This window comes from Apis florea, unplaced genomic scaffold (assembly GCF_048593485.1).
Source record: "Apis florea isolate Af1SG1 unplaced genomic scaffold, ASM4859348v1 contig_3203_pilon, whole genome shotgun sequence".
Taxonomy (NCBI): domain Eukaryota; kingdom Metazoa; phylum Arthropoda; class Insecta; order Hymenoptera; family Apidae; genus Apis; species Apis florea.
The window spans coordinates 1,086,827-1,107,684 of NW_028256723.1; the positions used below are offsets into that span (position 1 = coordinate 1,086,827).

At 32.2% G+C, this 20,858-nt stretch overlaps 1 protein-coding gene and 2 long non-coding RNA genes across 12 annotated transcripts in view; 2 read left to right on the forward strand and 1 right to left on the reverse strand.

Moving 5' to 3' along the window:
- UBL3 (ubiquitin like 3) overlaps positions 1-20,858 on the forward strand; it is a 70,163-nt gene that overhangs the window by 31,967 nt on the left and 17,338 nt on the right. The gene's annotated exons all lie outside the window — the stretch shown is intronic.
- Positions 361-20,401, forward strand: LOC116414390 (uncharacterized). Of its 9 annotated transcripts, XR_015292803.1 has the most exons (5): positions 376-717; positions 5,821-5,872; positions 16,677-16,808; positions 19,048-19,189; positions 19,288-20,401. It is a non-coding gene; the product is annotated as an uncharacterized LOC116414390 (long non-coding RNA). The 9 variants fall into 9 exon arrangements; XR_015292807.1 differs by lacking the exon at positions 16,677-16,808; XR_015292802.1 differs by lacking the exons at positions 19,048-19,189; positions 19,288-20,401 and adding an exon at positions 18,062-18,280.
- On the reverse strand, positions 5,985-9,801 carry LOC116414391 (uncharacterized). Its single transcript, XR_015292819.1, has 2 exons — positions 9,574-9,801; positions 5,985-7,259 (listed from the first exon to the last, which is right to left on the reverse strand). It is a non-coding gene; the product is annotated as an uncharacterized LOC116414391 (long non-coding RNA).

The window sequence follows — 20,858 nt, forward strand, 5'->3', positions numbered from 1 at the left end:
TAGATTCAAGACTTTATCGAGGTAGACAAAAATTATAAAATAAAAAATTCTCTAAAAAAATAATAATATATTAATATATTTATAATCGGTAATTTGATGCTAACAATATAATTGAAATTCAATTTAGAATGTCAAATTAAAAAATATCGAATTTAAGATGAGGTTAAGTAAATTATTGTATTTCTTGTGTTTCTTTGTCACGAAATTATAATAGTTCAAAGATATACAATTTTCCAATCAAAATTTAACGATCCTTTAATCGGTAAGGATTATATTACAATCAGTTTACTTCTACTTGAGAAAGTTGACGCAAGATGGTGTATGAAAATAATTTTAATGAAGTTCCAGAAAGATGACGCTAGTGTAGCTAAAGTCAGCAAAATTTATATTCATGGTAGTATATCCCGCGGTGTGTTATTGACATTCGAGAAAAATACAGAACTATACACTATTTCCGAGCAGACCAACATATAATACGTTATATAAGCTCATTGGCGATACCCTTTCGACAGCATGATGTTGTTTCAAGGAGAGATAGAGCAGCTCTGTGTGTTTGCATCGTATGTCGCATAGTCGGGCAATGTTTCGGTGACATAACCTGGATGGTACAGTACATAGCCGCATAACCAGTTTTAGAGGATGACGCTCTGTTTACCAATCATCTTAGAGAAGACATGGTTGTTCTGTTTGATTATAGTCCGATATCATTCCCAAATAGTAAGTTTTTAATAAATAAATAATATTTCTGAAGTGATAATTCTTCTTTTTTTTTCATTTTTTTATCGAACAATGTAGAATTATATTCATTTGTTAGATTTGAACTTCGACAACATTTAATCTAACCTTCAATTATTATTCATGAACTGAATAGTCTTTCGATGTTAAGATGATAAGCCATGTATCCTTTCTTAACGAGATCCTACCAAGATTTTATTACTCTCTACTTTTCTGCGTCAGTTGAAACTCTTAGTTTTGATCCATGAAATAATCCTTACTTTTAAGTGATATTCATAAAAGAGGAAAAGTATAAATATTTTTAATTTATTCCCTTTTTGATTTGCATTTTCAATTTTTAAAAAAATTTTTTTTTATTTAATTTATTATGAATATGAATTAAATAAAATCTGAGTTAAAGAAATTCAATTGCGAACAAAACGATTGATTTTTTTTTTGAAGTTTTATAAAAACTCTATAAATATTGAATGAAGTATAAATACATATTCAATTATATTAATTAATAATATTTATATTATTTATTTATTATTTTTCTTTCAGTTTCTAAATCAATCTGATATTGTGATTTATGTTCAGAAATGAATTATAATAAGAAACAGACTGTCAAATCTTTTTTAGAAAAAAACTAATAACATTGGACAAAGAATGTCAAGATTAATCTAAGACAGGTTTAAATGCTAATATTAATCAAATATCGATATATATTTTTTTTAAATACCAAAGTTGATCAAAATTGGTGATCCAGATATAATCAAAAACATCTTTTAAAAGGTATGGGAGAAAAAATGAATTTCGAAGAATAAATTTCATTTTATACAAACATTTTTACTTTTCATTGGAAACGAAGAAGAAAATTAACTTTTCTTGATTCAGTATTCTACGAGAGAGAAAAAAAATAATGTAAATCTCGTATCGTGTTTAAAAACTGAATCAAATTTCAAGTTTAAATCAATCGAGAAATAAATAGAAAAAAAATTAAACAGAACAAAAAAAAAAGTGTAAAATTTCGGTGGATTTAATATCGGTATGAAAAGATATAAATCGTCGGTACAGACGATAATGTTATGTTCATTAAATGCACAGTTTTTTTTTTCAAGAATCTGTAAAATTGCCAGCCATCTTAGCTTTCGTAAGAAAAATAATAATCCCTTCTTTTTCCCCGTTTTCTCTCTTCTCGTCTTTAATCAAGACGTGTCTCTAATGCAAGAGACAAGAAACCAGACAGGGAACTTATTTCGCACGGAGAGAGGAATTCGCCTTTTTAAGCCCCAAAAAGATGCAAGACTTGGTACGAACAGAAACCAATTTGAAGGCTCGATTTCGGAAGAGTACGCTTTTAGGTCAAGTGGACTCGGACACCGGAAGCTGAGCGGGTTATCTTCGTTATCCGGAGGGATAAGACGAAGATTAAGTCGATACATGTGGAGTTTTAGTGATCGTATTTTGGAATTTACGAGTTTGGTTAATTGTTATTTGAAAATCTTTCCCATTAATTTTATCAAAATCTTATCAATTGTCAATATTATTTAATCGTATGCTTTTTAGGATATTTTCATTCCAGATCTAGTATTTTTCTATCGTTAAAAGATTCTTTAAGTTTGAGGAAAACTCGAAAGATGGTTTCTCGTTTCATTTCAAACAAATTCAAGATCGAGATATTAATATTCGAAGATCATTGAAAGGAGGAGCATTTGAATCACAGATAAGAAAGTCTGAAACTTGATTTAATAAATATCTTTTGAATATATCGAGATGATTTGAGAACAATAATATGTATTTTGAACAGTACAATGGTAAGATAATTTATTTAAATTAATATATTACATTTGCGAATTTCTACACGTTCATTATGAGCCTCTAATTATCTATGTACGATTGTTACGATTCAGCATTAATTCAACGAATGTCTCGTATCATGCATAATCAATGACTACTTATATAAATTCCAACACGTATACATTTGAATCAACAACTCGTTGAAACTTTTAAATATTAAATATTAGTTCGGGGAAGTCAAGGTTATGATTTAAACGTTGCGTTCATTGATTTAAGAATTTAATTTAAGAATTCTGTTAATAAGACGTCATTATAAATTATAATGCACGTTATTAAAAAGAATTAATTATTTTTTTTTCTTTTTTAATAATATATTTCTCTTAATTGCAAGTTTAATGTAATTACAAAATCACGCAAGTTTTATTAAACGAATACAATTTTTTAATTTTTTAATATAATTTCAAGAGTTGAAAACAATAGAATGAAATATAAATATACAATACAATACAATTTTCACACAATTTTTTGACCTGATCTTAATCTTATGAACTATGAACTCTGGCGTTGAATATTTTTTTCGCTAATCAAGGAAATTAAAACGCAAATATAACGTTTGCAAATTGTAATGGTTCTCTATGTAAAGTCTTCACACAGGATTAATATTTCACGAAATTTTAACCGATGTACGTGGATTAAATTTTCATTTATATCACCATCACGCGTTGGATACAGATAAAAATATTTATACCTGGAATAACCATGGATTATATCCTCCACCGCGTTGCATTTTTCAATGAAGATTAAACACGCTTGTATAAAAGAAAAAGACCGTGCAATACGTTTAAATTAATCCTTGCACAACTCGCTTTAAAAGAGATTGCTTATTCAAATAAGTATCACGATCTAAAAAAAAAAAGAGGATCAAATAATTTAGGGTAATTTATTATAATAATCGATTTAATTTTTCATTCATAATCCGCATAAATATTAAGAAATATCGATTAATTTTAATATTTGAAATTAAGAAATATAGTAACTTTTATCGTATAATAATTTCGTATAAATATCCACCGACTATCGATCTTGACAAAACTATTGTTCCTTGGTGATTACGACCTTAACTTCCGTCAAAAATGACGTCCATCTCTACGTCAACGTTGGCCGAACATTCGCGTGACCGTACGATATAATGAATAAAGTATCGGTTAATCATCGCGAAGACCTTTTATTTTCCCCATAATTCTGAGAGTGAAATATTTAAGATTCGCCGTTCGAAAGAGAATATTACTATTTGAAAAATCGGGTAGAAAACTGTCGTCTGTTTAGTTGGTTTTTCGTCGATTAATACGACGTGGCGGATACGCCGGCTTTTGACGCATCATCGACAATGCGCGCCGTTTCCATCTACCTATCCCGTACCGTGCTTCGTTTGTTGCCGGAAATTGAAATTTTCATGTCGGTCTGCGCCGCGGATCCGAAATACTAATGGATCTGAAATAGCGGGGATAAAATGGTTGCGCGTCGGTGCCTTAATCAACGAGCTCCCCCGTCGCTTTTTTTTTATTTTTCTCCCTTTTTACCCTTTCGTTTTTCCCTTTCTTCTTTCATACTTTTTTTTTATTTCTCTCTTTCTTTTTTCTTTCTTTTTTTTTTTTCTCCTCCTTGATCTGTTTGGGAACGAACATGGCGGGGAAATGAAAGCATGATATAAAACGCACAGTTAATTCTCGATTTCGGTGGTGAACCGTAATCCAACGGGGCGAGAGATCGAGCTTCATTTCCGGTTACGGGTCCGGGCAATCAGGAATCCGGCTAAACAAAGACCAGTCGGCAATTTGGCCGAGAAATCTTTCGGGTCGGTTGTGAACCAACCACGGATAACTCCATTACGAAGAGAGAAAACGAGTGCCATGTTGAGGTGGAATGGAATTTTCACTTAGCTTCGAAATACGAAGCTGAAACGTGTGGAAAGAGTTAGATTAGGAATGTTTGGGGCGAAGAGAGAGTTTAAATGTAACGAAAAAGGAAAACGTAGATTCGATATGTTCGTATAGGTTATGATAGATAGTTTCGTTAATATCGCGAATAGCATTTCTAACGAGGAATTTCTAGCAGGGTTTCTTCTTACGACACGTTCCACTTGTCACACGTTCATCTTCTGTCAGTCAAAAGTATAGTACAGTAATGTTGGAATATATATGGTCATGAATTTGTCCGCTTATACGGCTCTCGAGTTACCCCTACCACTTCCTCATATTATTGGCAAACTTCACTACCATCTAAGATCTGCATTGACGATAATTTAATTATTATTTAATTATCAGAACGGGAAAAATATAATTCTTCTTTTTTGCAAGATTACTTTATTACTATTATTACAAAATTACTTTAGATTACACTTTAAATACGATTATATTTTATTTAATTGTTTCCAATTGAATAATAATTACTCTGTATTTCACTCTCGTCATTGGCGCATGCGCGGTAGAACGAACCAGTGTCAATCTCGAGTATATGTAAACTTAACCTATTTTATGTCTTGAACCATACTATTTCCGCTAACTGCACGCAATTTCTTCGCTGATCACCCACTCTTCGTTTAAAATAGGAAATTGACACGCCGTTGCGTTCACGGCTCCCCGATTTCTATTTACGAAGTTTATTCGATTCGATAAATGCCGATTTGCAATCGACGACTGGTGGGTATAGCCGACTTCAAAGTGGCGTAAAGTCACGGCCGCCTCTCGTTGATACGATTTTTTTCGATTTTACCCCCCAGCCAGCCTGCAAATATTTTGATTGGATCCGAACGAGCATCAACATTCCCGCGGGTGGTCCCCCATGCAAATTGTCTTCGTAAACGTTCTCCTCGAAATAACCGGTATGTTTTTCCCCGGTAATGAACATTCCAACCTCGGCTAAATGTTGGGTTACTCGACAAAACTATAAAGGGAGGAAGTGAGAAAAAGTGACAAACAAGAGGGAATAACACAAGCTTGGATCCCATGCGAGGATATTCTAGCTACCCCCAGGAAAGCACATTGAAGTTCCATTTCTAATCCCGATGTAACAAACGGAATATGACCTCACTCCGCAACTTTCAAAAACACGAAGCTCTGTAATACACGTACTACAAACTAACGTTCAAAAGTTTTCTACGGTTACTCTGTTGTTGCTCGCATTTTTCTTTAATGTATTACCGACCAACTCCAGTAAATCCGCCATTTTCTACTGCATGAACTATGATGTAAATATACGGTATTTTCTTTTTAATTTTTTTTAATTTTTTGATTTTCATTCTGTTTTCAGGTAACTACGTTTTGTAAGCTGTTTGAACTTCTAGTAGTTTCTCCTTTCGTAGGTAATATTTTTTTATAATATTTTCTAAAACGCGTAATATATAACTTGCACTCTAAATTTACTTATCTTATACTAAAATATTTATTATATTACGAAAAAAAATACATCATCCATCGTTGCATTATTATTTGGAAAAAAAAATTAAATCACAGAAAAATTCGAACATTATGAATTTGAGATTAAGTCGATACAAATTTAACGCAAAAATAATCAGTGATGATCCTAAATTGAACGTACCACATACTCATCCATTGTATACATTCTCTATACACGTGTGTGTGTCGGCAAGCTTTCTCCTCGTTTTTCCTATTTTCAGCTATTCTCTACGGAAATCTTAGCCGAACATGACCGTGGTAATACGAGTGTCGCGCGAAGCCAGACGGGTTGCAGAAGGCAGGCGTTCCTCTCTGGCTTGTACCGATGAATGCAGGCTAGACAGAGAAATATAGAGGGAGAAGGTCGAACTGGGGTGTGTATTGGAGAGAGAATCACGGACTCTCTGCTAGAAAGAGTAGGGGATGATGGTCGGAGGAAGAGGGAGGGAGAGAGAGAGAGGGGAGCACGGTCGAGCAAACGCGGTACGATCGATCGGTACTCCAGCAAGCAGCGGGGGGTTCCCCGTATATAGACGAGTTCTTCTGCTCCCTGCACCACCACACCCACGCTTTCTGCCTTCTTTCATCCTCCGCATCGCTCTATCTCTCTCCATCTCTAACACTCGGTCTGCGTCATTCACAGTCGCTCGGTTTCTTCTCTTCGTAGCTCTTCGCTCGTATTACTTTTTTCCTTACGACGATTCTTTCGTTCCATCTTCGTCTCATTCGTTGAACTCCTCCAAGTCCAGGGAGTTCTGTGACGAACGACGGACATAAGCAGAAGCAGCTGTTCCAACAGCCGCTTTGCTTTTCTCTTTCAATGTCTACTGCCAAACCCTCTGGACATCATCCCCTCCCCCCACAACTTTCATCTGTGCCGTTCCCATTTTCTCGGTTCGCCGGAGAAACCTCGTCTCCCACTCTCTTTCCCCTCTCGTTTTTCGTCTCGTTCACGCGTGTGCGTGCATGCGTGCGCGCGCGCTCTACCGAGGAATCGTAACGAAGTCGTAATGAAAGACCCTTACGTTCTCGCGTGTTATAAAGTGTGTAGAGGGGTTTGGAAAGAAGAAAAAAATGTTCGCGGCGGAAAGTTGAAACGTTGCCCGTCTAATTTCCTATTCGTTAGAGAGGAGAAGTTGAATGGATTCTATTCCTCTCGACGATTACTAAATTTTGCGGTTTTCTTGCTTCGCCGTCTCGATGGTTACTGATGTGTGTGTCGTCCAACGAGTGCAGCAGCGCCACCATATGATGATTTATCGAGTCACTCGTAACAAGATGGTTTTCATTTAACTGTCGGGATGAAAATATTAAGCGAGTTATATCCGGAATGGAATGCTTGTTACGTAATTGGTTAGAATTTGCACAATAGTTATTAGGATAATGAAATTGAGAAACAATTAGCGTGATTTTTGGAAAGTTTATTTACCACGAGTTGAATTAAACTCGAATCTAAATATCGAATTAACATCGAAAAAGAGAATCCCTCGCGTCCATCTCCTTTAATTCCTTAAACACTCCCAAGATAAAATCCGATCACTTTAAGAACGTGTTACACACTGTCCCTGTTTCGATCTGTAAAATAAGCTTGTGCAACGTACAAGTTGAAATAAACTTAAACCAAGAATAAAGAAATAAGATAAATTTATCCGCGTAAAGTTTTCTCTTGATAAAAATAAAAAGAAAAGAGAGAAGATTAAAAAAGATAACGAAGAGAAATTTTTATTTTTATATCTTATACCAAGAAATTATCTTTAAGGAGAAATATATAGAATAAAGAGAAATCGGGAAAGAGACGATCGTAAACGCAAGAAATTTGTTTCCAGTCGGTCGGATAAGGAAGACGTATGTAATGGCTTCTGAGAGTGTCCGTTGACAGTGGATTCGCCGAGATTGTACGGAATCTTCTCCCCGTTCCACTTTGGATTTCCGTAGTCGTATCAGCGGCTTAGAGACTAATCCATTTACGCTTTATTGGTCGAGACCGTGTGGCCTTTGGCCGAACGAATTTCCGCCATCGCCACCTTCAACCCGCCGCCATAGTATAATAACACTCTCGCGTCGCCCGGAACAAGGAAACGCTGTTTGTTCCTTATTATCCCGTGAAATATTGGCCCGAGAGCCGCATACCGGTAAAAGCTCGATACAATACGTTCGGTCGTCGACTAAATTACGGGTGTCGCCTTTATATAAATATTTCCACGGTTATTCATCCGTGACAAAATCGAGATCGTTCAATAAATATGTATAATATATATCTTTCTTTTTAAAATAGCGCGAAGAAAAAGAAATATAATTATATATGTTATAGTCAATTTACTTTGAAGTAAAGAAAAAAATTAAAGGAGAATATTTAATTAGAGAAAACACTTGTTCTTCAGCTCTGACATTTTTTTATTGATTTTTTTTTTTTTTTTTTAGAATTACCTTAATAATTTAAAATATCATAGCAATAAATATTCTTCATTGTCAAATGTAAATGTTTTTCTTTTAATTATAACGTTTAATAATTAGAGGAATGTTGCATGGATTATGGCTAATCTATCATTTTTAATTTCTATCATACCATATATATGAAAAAATTAAATTTGTTTTATTATTTGAATATCGAAAGCAGCGTTTATTCTTCGGTTGATCGAAACGTTTCGTTACCGGAAGTTCTCCAGCAAAGGCGTGGAAATATTCTTAGAAAGTTCACCGTGAAATCGATTGAACCCTGTGAACGTATATAAAATGAGAGGGAAGTTTTCGACACGAATCCCATCCAACAATTTCTCTTTGTTCCTTAATTAATACTAATAATAATAACTTCGATCGTTCTCGATAATTGCTCGAACTTTTTTGATCGTTCTAATTGAATTTTTGTTTCCCTTTTTCTCTTTCTCTCTCTCTCTCTCTCTTTTTAATTCCTGTATATGCAAGTTTGACCTTATTCGACACATTTGCAGTTTCAATAGCGATACTTATCGAAGCGAGACGGTGACAAGCCGCGTCATAAAATATTACCGATATTATCCTTTGAATTTTATTCTTTTCACGCGGAGAAGATGGAAGTTTGCTTAGACATCACTGTGACCTCTGGTAGGCGGGAATAAAATATACTCGTATATAATTTACATGAACCATGAAAACAGTAAGATTATAAAATTTAGAAATCTGATAATATAAAAGCTTGAAACTTCGATCAAAGAAATGAAATTTGTTATACGAAGCATAAATGTATAATTCTTGTATATTATAGATATTTTATATGCATCGGGGAAACCACAAAAATTTTTTTACGATTTAATCACACCACATTAATATGTTAATTCTTCTCTATATAACTTTCTATCAACTTTCTCCATCACAGATTATTACTTCGGTTATTTATATATATATATATATATATATATATTACTCGTATATATTCGATTACTCATATTTATCGTACACATGAAAGTTGAATTAACGAAAAGTATAAATATAAAAACTATTTTTTTTTTCTACTCATATTAATCCAATGTTTAAAATAATCAGGAGAAAAATGTAAAGCGTAAACAATAAATCATTGTTTTCCAACGACAGAGGACCAGCGAAAGCCACTTAAAACTCAATCGATACTCACGTCCTCGTAATTCGAGTGGATCGCGGCTGTGGAACGTCGTTTATTCCTTGGTTCGATTAGCGAAGCTAAGTGTCGGTAGCTGTATTAGCCTTATTTCCGTCAGGAACTTGGGAAAGGTCGGGTCTAGGTCGCATGCCTAGATCTGAGCGAGCGATCGAGCACACCCCGGTGTCGTAACATCGACTTTTAATGAAACGTCTCGAACGCTGCGCCGCACCGCGGCATATTGCACGATCTAAAGGTTACTCTCGCGCATTGAAGTTCGATTTGTAGCTAAGTTGCATCGTTGGATAGAAATTCTCTAGAAGATTATTTGTATCATTGATGTATTGAATTATAGTAGAATCATTGTCAATTTCGATTCAAAAGTCTATCATGGTTTCTGTATACAGCTATTACATTATTGTAATACTTATTGACTCGAATGTTTTGTGACTTTTCTTTTTCTTGGGGATCATGTCGTGAGAAAGGTTGGCAACCTTGTGTTTGCGTGCGCATCGCGATGTTTGCCAGTGAAAATTGAGAAACTACATTCGATATTTTAGAAAGTATATATTTAAACAATATACTTTTAATGAATATATAATGAATCTGTTATTATTTTGAAATTATTTAAAAATCTAATGCAATTACTATAATGTTATCTCTTTTTATCATATATTTCAGTTTTGGACACGTAACCAAAAAAAAAAAAAAAAAAAGGATATTGCATGTGTGAACATCCTCAATCAACTGATCTTTTTTTTCTTAATATCCGGCGATCAGTGTTACACGATGAACACAGTTGCTTGCACGGTTCTTTTTCACCGCCATGATAGTGATTCGCAAGGTGTCGATGTCTAGGGTAAAAAAATATATAGTTTAGAAGGCTTGAAGGCTTCGTGCTTGAAATATCGGAGACTTAGCGAGATTTGTGTGCATTTATACTCGAACAGAAGTCGATTGATACACATTTCCATATGCACCCATGTAGGAGGTAATCGGCTAATATACCAGGATCTGATAGCGCATATTATTAACGCGATTTGCCAAAGGAGCATGCATATTCACGGTTCTTTGATCTATCAGACACACTAAGCATTCCATGAATATTTATGTTCGCACAATTCACTTGCGACTTGATATCGCAAGCAAGTGTTGTAAATTAAGTTACTAGCTATATACACGTCTCTATTTGCAATCAAAATATTGTTCGAGTTTTTTTAATAATGTACACGCAATTTTTTATGCTTTATAACATAATCACAATATGTAAATTTTTTTCTTTTTTCTCTTTTTTTTTTCATAAATATTAGAACACTTGTTAATCTCGTATGAAACGTGACAATAATTGCAATATAAGGGCGTGTGAAATACATGTTAAAAAATTTAAGACCACCCCTGTCTTTGGTGTCGAGTTCTTGGACACTTCCTGTCGATGAAGTGTTTCCACAGAATTCGGGTCGCAATCAGGACGTATGAAATTTAATATCGGAGCGTACGTTACGGTGAGAGTCTATCGGATTTGCATCTGATAGTCGAAAACTCTTGTCAGCGCTCTTTCAATCTGGCTATAGTAATCAACCGAATGTAACATGTCGATATCGCATGTGAGACAAATATATATATTTTTTTATTGTCATTAATATGTTATTCGAAACGTTAAAAGATCGAATATTGAATAAAACTCAGTGAGAATGGAATAATCAAATCGATTATAGAAAATTAAAAATTTATCATTTCATGAGATTTTATTTTTCATCGAATAAAATCAAAATATCGTGATAACAATGCAGAATAAATTGAATTTTGAAAAACAATCTTTTCGTCAAAATTTATCTTTTCTCTTTTTTACAATATAATTTCTATCGTTTTTAAAATAAATTCGAAAATTTTACGAAACAAATTATAAATACAAATTTAACAATCTAATAATTACAAGTGATATCAAGTATGTAAATTTTGTTACGAAAATAAAATTTATAACTTTAACGAGTATATAAAAGTCACGATATAAGTCAGTTCAATATCTGAATCGCGAGAGCAATTATGTTTCTCCATCGCTTCTTGTCAATTTATTAACTTAATCCCCCGAAGAACAATGTAAGTACTGTCGACGCGCGACATTTCGTTCTACGTGGATGTAATTTCAATGGAAACGAACAATGTAAGTTGAAGAAATTAAACATCGATATTCGAAAAGATACGTGAATCGGAGCCTGTACAATAATTAACTTCGTTCGATCGTCAAACGAGGCTGCATTGTTCTTTCGCGTTCGTAAAAGGAGAAAAAAAAAAAGAGAGAGACTTGGAAAATGATGGAAGAACAATGAGGGCGCCACGATAGATCGTAATGGCGACCCTCGCAAAGGTTTCTCCGATTTTAACTTCTTCGCCCCGGATAAGATTCGGTTAATCTGTTTAAATTTCAATCAATGAGTACACGGTCTTATATATCGGCCAATCCTGTTATATAATTAAGTAACACAATGTAAGCGATTCTTTCGCATGTTGAAATGAATTTCTATGGTTTTTTTTTGAACTTATTTTATGATATAATCACGTTTTAATTATGTTTTTGTTGTAATTGTGTCGTTCTTTTTTTTTCCTCCTTTTTTGTTCGCTTTTTTTCTTTTTTTTTTTTTGTTCTGCAATGAATAGGAAACAGAAATGCCGTAAAATTACAAGCTGTTAACCTTAATTGATCTCTGCATTTTTGTCACCACGCACTGCTTATTAACAACACTTCTAGATCAAGTACGCCTGTACTAGAACATCGGACAACTTTGTTTTCTCGTTATCACAGTAATTGATATTCAAAATGATAGTGAGGAAATAAGTTGAAACAAAGATTATCATTTTTAAGAAGTTTCTATATAATTATGAAAATTCGCTATACATTCTGGATATTAATATACAATCTTAAGAAATGGATGATTAAAAATTGAATTTTATCATGGAAAAAATTAGAAGTTTTAATAGAGTTTTAAAATCAGAAGAGGTACATTAAATATTTCTCACTTTAAATACAATTGTATAATAATTGCGTTAAAATTAAGATTTGAATTAAGATATTTTTTTTTTTTTTCTAATAATTGATCTTTTGGCTTTTCATCGACTTAAACGGTCAATAAAAAAACGATAAAAAATCTTTGAACGAATTACGATTGTGTTATGTTATGTTAATAAGCAGTGATGGCAAGTTGTCAAATAGAAAGCTACAAAATGTGAAAGAATATATTCACAATCAAGATGTAATGGCATGGGTAAAAAAAATATCGATCGATATATACGAAATACGGATTCAGGTCTCCGGGACATTGGAAGTCAGCCAGAAAGTGAAACTACCAGCTCTTCAGGTTGCCTATTGGCCTATTCGCGATTATTCGCGAGCGTGATGTTTTCAATTCGGATAATGGCACTGTTCTGGAGGTCGCTGGAATATTTTAGCAAAGCCACAATAGGATTGAAAACACGTGACAAGTGAAATCGAGCATACAGATATTTTTTACCGTTATAACAGAAAATTGATTAAAATTATGGCGTTGTTTAATCTTATATAATTACAATCTTTTTTCACACTTCTAAAATCTGATATTTATCCAGTAATCCAGAATCTTGTAAAAAAATTTCTTTTTTATATTATATTTTATCTTATTTATATAGAATTTTAATATAGAAATCTAGAAGAATATTTTTGAAATTTTAAAGAATCATTATTAGAATCATAAATTCTTCCCATTATCTTCTGAATGTTATAATATATCAATAACGATCGAATGTCGAATGGAAATTTTTGAACTTTAGCATATGTTTACCGAGACTTGTCACATTCTTATAGGAAATGCAAATTTTTTGCATCATCACCTTGAGGGAAATTATCGCTTGTTACGAGGCTTAAACCGGACTCGCCGCTGTTAGCAAGCGACGAGCTGAACAGAAACATTCATACCGGATGGGACAGCATTAGTATTTATTAACCTAAGGTCGTCCCCTAATTGACGTAATTACCAGCTCGAGATATTCCGTGAAGATTGGGAAAATTGCTTGTATCAGTGGTATATACTCGGTTATCGAGTCATTAACTACCGTTGGAATTTGATTAATCAAAATTGAACACCTTTTTTTTATAATCTTTTCTATGACTTTCATACTAAACATTCACAATCTTTATTTTCTTTACATTTCATTAATATCGTAATTTTTCTTCTTTTATTTCTTCACAACATATGACTGATTCACGATCGACCGTCTACTTATTAATTATCCATCTATTTGAAAATAACGTTCTTTTAAATTTTCTTTTTTTTTTTTCCATTATTAACCAACGAATCGGTAGATGCCATCAATATCAGTAAAAATAGGTCTCCTATTTTCAATTACCAATTAATACACGATTTATATGATAATTCAACGATCGAGAAGAACAATCGTCATAGTTGTTCTCTCCTTTTCTATCTATTCTATATTCAATTGTTGGTCTTTTCTTTTTTAAATCGATAAAACACCACAATAACTTTAATATTATCAGCATTAATTCATTCATGTTACAAGACATAATTATTTATATATTGACGATATGTTAAAATTTTCGTCATCCTCTTTTTGATCGTTAATCAAATACCGATTACGGAAATCTAAATCCAAATCTCAATTAGCGAATTTGCTCGCGAAGAGTTAATAGCATGTAACGTTGGTAACCACTTTTCGACATGTTCCTCGGTCGGTAAACGACATTGTCGTCCCGCGTGATAATAAATCAGGCCCCCGGTCATCATTTATAGCCGTTAGTTAACGACACGAGAACTACAATTATTTTAATGGTCCTGTCTACCGGCTGGGAATTCCATCTGGTTTTAACATCGATGCCCATGACATCGACGAGATGGCCGGATCCCATCGATAATCTCGCAGTTAGATGGAATTTATTGATAAAACGCTTATGTGCGTATATTGGCGCCCCCAGCGCACATCGGATCGGTAAGTTGTTTCAACGATACACGTGTATATTTCGTGTTACGAATCATCTGTGTGCCGCACACTGTAGAATCGCCATGATTGCAATATGTATACCGTGTATATATACAGGTATAGTATGATGCGTTTGCATTAAAACGATCGTGACACGCTTCAAACGTTCCTGGTGATCGATGCTCGCAGACCATCTAATTTACACGCATGCAACAAGGTAATGGAAGCTTGTCAATATTGTCGCGGTTTACGAGACGAACTTTATGTTTGAAGTTGACAATTTGGAATTAAGAGAATTGTGTATATATTGAAGTTTTATGAGAAAAAGATCTGATTGAAATATCATTTAATTATAACAGTGGATAAATATGCAAGGTTATGTTTATAAATTGCCGAAATTGCTTAGAAAAAGATAAGAAAAAGAAAAAGATAAATAAACATTTTTTACTATGTAATATATACATTTAAAAAGATATTCCAAAGAAAATAATACAAAAGTCAAATTTACAATTAGAATTTTTATTTTATTAAAATATCTTTCATAAAAAAAATCTACTTTTTAAATTATAATGAGAATGATAACAATATCTATTTTTAAAAGATTTCACAAACTAGATCTGTTCGTCACAAAGTTATTTTCAAGAATATATTGAACTTCATTCAGAATTGAATATAATATCTTAAAAAAAATTAAAAACTAACCTTAAAAATATAAAATACATTGAAATTGTAAATTAGATATAGTATGAACACAAAAATTCTTTATAGAATAGAAACGAATTTAATACTATCATTTTATTATTTGCTATTTCGAACTATCTTCTGCCTATAGATATTAGTATAGATATATTCTCGCATAAAACGTATTTTAAAATGCGGATTTTAAAAGGAATATATTGGTGTGGTCCTACCTGACCAGGTGTTTCCATTTTGTTTCGTGGAAAATAATCGTGTAGAATGTAACTCGAAAATCCGACGATGATTGTTAACTTAGGACGATTTTTTGAAATAATTTCTACGAAAACATTACACGGTTCACGTTGTTCGTATCTATTGCCCTTTTGCTGCTTTTATATTCATCCTATTCATTTGTGTTCAGTTTGTTTCTCCATTCTCTTTTCCTTTCTTTTCCTTTTAGTCGTTGATGATCTATTATATCTATCTTTTATATTTATTTCTTAGCTGTGTCTCCTTTTTAAAAGAATTTCGAAAAACGTCAGATATAATTGATCTGATTAATTAATTATTAATTAATTAATAATTTTCCAAAAATTTTTTATTTAAAAATATCCTATATTTATAATTTTATTAACAGAAATCATCATTTTCAAAAGAATAATATGTGAAAAAAATGAACACCAGAGCAAAAAAGAAAAGTGCATGAAAAATAATAGTTTCGTTTTATATGAGCATAATAAAAACTTACTAGTATTATGAAATATAGGAGCATCATCGCTAAGAAAAAAAAAGAATAGTACAATCGTCCTAGTATGTTATTTCTATCTCACCAAGAGACTATCTATAATAGAGACCACAACGCCTGTATGTATGTAGGATGACCTATTTCAGTCTTTAATGAACCTTTCTCTACAAGTGTATCGAACGAAAAAAGGAGAATTTCAAAGAGAACTTCACATAAAAAACTTTAAAGATGAATATATGAATTAAATATTCCTATAATTTTTATATTTTTTTTTCTTCAATTTTCTATCATTTTATACTATGTACTATGTACCATATAATTAGCAAGTGATAAACTTTTTACCGTAAAAAAATATTAATCTAGAATAATTAGAAATTTTTACACCAAAAAAATAATACTGAAAATAAAATTCCTATGATCTAGTAAAATCCCTACAATCTTATTCCCTAGAGTAATACAATTCCCCACTCCTTCGTTAAAACTGTGTCACGTGGTATCCATTAGTTCCGATCGCGACGCGTCGATCACTTGGCGTCCTGTGTTCATGGCGAAGCCTGAAAGAAGTCTTAGGAGGAAGCCGTTGCAAGCCACCCTAAAGAAGAAGTATAACTTCTACGAACAATAGCCGGTCGTTATCTTGACCGGCGCTTCGCCGTAATTTCTACGAAAGTCTTGCCAGTCCCCTCTTTTTTCCGCCATTCCTTTTTCACGTTTTGTTTTCTCGCCGTAGGCACGCATTGTACTCGCGCTATATCCTTTCCGTGAACACGATCGCCTCAACAATGCACTGCCATTGACTCTCTTTCACTGAATCGTTGGATCAGAATGTGCAAGAAAGAAGAAGCAGATAGAAAGTTTCTGAGTGAGTGTTATATGCGGATTCTCCTCGTGTTTTCTAGCGCTTTACGCGGGGCAGATAGTTCGGGGATTGCTACCATTTCGAGAAACGATTCGAGGCTACGATGAATGCCATTGAATCCTCGAGCAAATTCGCGCGAAATCGCAGCAAAGTAACTTCCTGCTTTTAATACTTCTACCAGGAGTTGGTGCATTTAGGTAACTTGTGTAGGTGTAACATTTAGGTTAGTTTGAAGAGAATATGAAAATAAACATAAAGAAAAAGTATCGAATTAACTTATATCAACTTTTAACATCATTTAAAAAAATATTTTTAAATTAAAGGTTAAACGTTAGTTAATGTAAGTACAAAAAATTTCACAAAAATATAAAATCAAATCATTTTATAAATACAAAGTTAGATTATTATGTTTTTGAATTAATGTTTTGAATTAATTTGAATTTTAATTTAAATTTAAATTTAGATTAAATTTTAAATTTTGAATTTAGAATTAAAATTAAATTTCTCTTTCGCAATATCTAAATCTGAGATTTTAAAAACTCTATGCGAAAAATTATTATTATGTAAGAAAAGAAATTCAACAGTCTTGGTCTATAATTTTTTAGTCTAATGATGCTAATAAAATAGTGTGATATGATCGAATTTTCATAATATCTAGTAATCATAATAAACCATGTATCATGCGATAATTAGTTTGCATGAAAATTACACGAGACTTATGAAGATAATCAAAAGGTTGCAAATATCGGGCTTTACGGATCATTAATCCGTCTTCGTTTATATCACCGTTATCTCTGTGCCACGTATCTACAAATAATGTACCATTGTGCATGGATAAATCAGCTTTATCGCAGCACGATGAAAGGATTTTCATTTTTCTCCTTCTCTCTGATAATATATTCTACCCTCATTCCATGTACGTTTATATTTTTCGCGATGCTCCGTTTAATAATATACCTATATTATTCTTCGAGGATCTCGAATCGAAAATATAGAATAGCGGTCGACAAAAGCGTATCGCGTGGAGGAAAAGTGATCTCCTTAAAAATATTATGACATAGCGTGAAATATTGTTCGAGATATCGCGCATACGCCATCATTCATTTCGATGTTGGATCCCATTGTCCCTTCTTCGCTTATCTGACGATCATCGTGATATCAGTCTATGAATACGTACCGCGTTACTTTATTAGATCCGACTATTTTTACCATTCACCAAAATAACTGTTTCTGTTACATCCGTTATTAATTTTCAGGGACGGAATGGCAGTGATAAAATCGACATGGATTTTACAACGAGATTTATTTAATCGAAGAGATGTATATGTTAAATTTGAATTTTGGACTTAACAGGAAATTAATTCTTTATTTATCGTAAATCTTTAATATTTACGAATATTTTTTGCAATTTTATTAATATATTTATAATATTATTTATAAAAATCGAAAAATATAATGAATCTAATGTAAATGTTTATATGCTTAATAATATAATTGCAATAATTTTGATGATAATTACGTCGATTTTGAAACAATTACATGATTAAGATATCCCAAGTTAACAGTTTAATTCTTATTTATTGAATATCGCAAAATCAGAAAATTCTTTCAAGTTTTAATGCTTCAAAGTCGACATCCTAAACGATCGTCTAAAATCGTTTCCGTTTCACGGTCTCACAATCCAATTACAGTTTGAAATCGGCTATGACGGAGACCGACCCGATTAAAAGGGAGCGCACTTTGTGCGTTGTTAACAAGTGGTGCCACGTGAAAATCCTTGCCTCATTAAAATTACGTCAAAGGAGTTACTACATTCTCAGCCCTTCATTTGTCGTCGAAAATGAATTCCTTATTTTCAGTCTCGAGAGCAATGGTTTTACTATTATAGAAATTGTAGAATCTAGATATTGAAAAAAAAATTCTTATTAAATTCTTATTGCACGCGATAATAGAATAGATTTTTTTGTTGGAATTATAAAAAATAAGTAATAATATTTAAAAAAATATTTAATATATTTATTTGAATTGGAAATACTGATTAATTAAAAAAAATCTTGTTCTACAAAAAAAAAGGTATTCTATAAATTAATCACAATATCTCTTCATTTACACATAGTCAATTTTTTATTTTTTTCAATTGATCATATCATTAGTAAGATATTTATTAAAAAACTAACTCTAAAATTTCATATTTACAATGTTTGCAATACACTTTCTAATTTTTTTTTAATATATATTTCAGGTTAAACAATTATTATTACATTTGAAAATTTAATAATCACATTCCAAAACAAAAATAACAATAAAAATATTAACAATCTCGATTTGCCATCTATCATGTGTCGAAGTACTTAGTTAACCTTCTGGAAAAATATTCGCCCAAGGTAACAAATAATGATTTGTCTTACAACCTTGTCATCCTTACCAAAAATAATCTAAAAGAAAATGCATTCACCACATACTTTTGACCCGCATCTCGTAGAAGAGGAGTGTGGCCGTAATAAAAAGCGGCGCATAGATGCATCCCTGCACGGCAGTAAAGACGCCGAGCGAGAGACATCCAACGAGGGAGCAGCAAACCGTTCGGGATATTTCGTTTCTGGCGGAAGCGTGTCGGTGTTATCTCCGCCTCTGGCGTCAGTCGGAGCCCAGCCACGTTCGACTCGTGGCGACTTTCGTCTGAATAATTCCTGGTATCTCATTGACCCATCTTGAGAATGCACGTAGAAGAGGCGGGTTTCGAGCGACAGCTTTGTGGCGCCTTCGCGATCAAAAAAATTAAGAAACCAAGGAAGGTGGATTAAGGATCGCGCAATATATTCGAGATAATTTTGCGTGCTGCGAAATATTTAAGAATGGCTATAAAAGTTGATGGTTGTATGATCATAGTTAAATCTAAGATTGTCTGAAAGTCGATATTGTGTTAGATCATTGAATTTGTCTTTTTGATGTTAGCCGTTGATAATATCACGAAGTCAATTGTTGATATTAATTTTTTATTGAAAAAAGAAAAATTTTCAGAAACTTTTCATATTTAAATATGTAGATTTGAAAAATGATTAACATTCGTTGCATTTTAAGAAAGTAGAGAATATCGTTGTATATTTAGTTATTGTACATTGTGAAATTATCAATCCCAATATAATATTTTCGGTATTTTAATAATGAGAAAACATAGAATTTTATTTCAAATATCATTTCGTAATTTTAAAGATATATTTGAAATAATTAAATAATATAAATAATCCAAGATACTGAATTTATATGACTAAAGATATTTTATTTATTTTTATTTATTATTTATTTATTATGTGTAGAGAAAAATGCACTGTGCATTTTATGCACTGCATATAACTCTGAAATATATATTGCAGCAGTGATTAATCAGAATTATGAACGATATATCCAGTTAGCGTATTCTACTTTTGAAAAAGATTACTAAAACATAAAAATGAGTACTTGAAAATAAGGTCAAGCAGTACATATGAACTTTTATTTTATTGTTCCTGCATTTAGAATGCACTTGTTATCTAGCTCATATGTATTATAATAAAGCTAAAAAATATTTGCATCAAAATATAAATCATGATAAATTACATATGTATATAAATATCATAATAACAAAGTACAATAGCAATTTCCATTTTATTATGTTTATTGATGTTTTTCGATAAAATATCGGTGTAGAAAAATGGCAAAAATAATGACTTTTTTGAAAATAATGATTTTGTAGAATTATAAAAAATTTCAAATGAAATGTCAGACAATCAAGGTTTCCTATAAATCAACAAAATTTTAAAAAATGAAAATGTGCATGTTCATAGTTCATGGTTTTCTCCTAGCTTTTTATATATATTATATAATTATTACCATTTATAAGATTATATAATTAATACATTTCAAAAAGAATAAAAGCAACCTTGAAATTCCAATATTAGCTAAAAAAAAAAAGCACCAAAGATCAAAATCAAAAGTATTTTAATTTTCACTACATTTTAATTCATCTAGAAACAAAAAACACATACTAAATCTCAATAAAAAGATCTTGTTTTT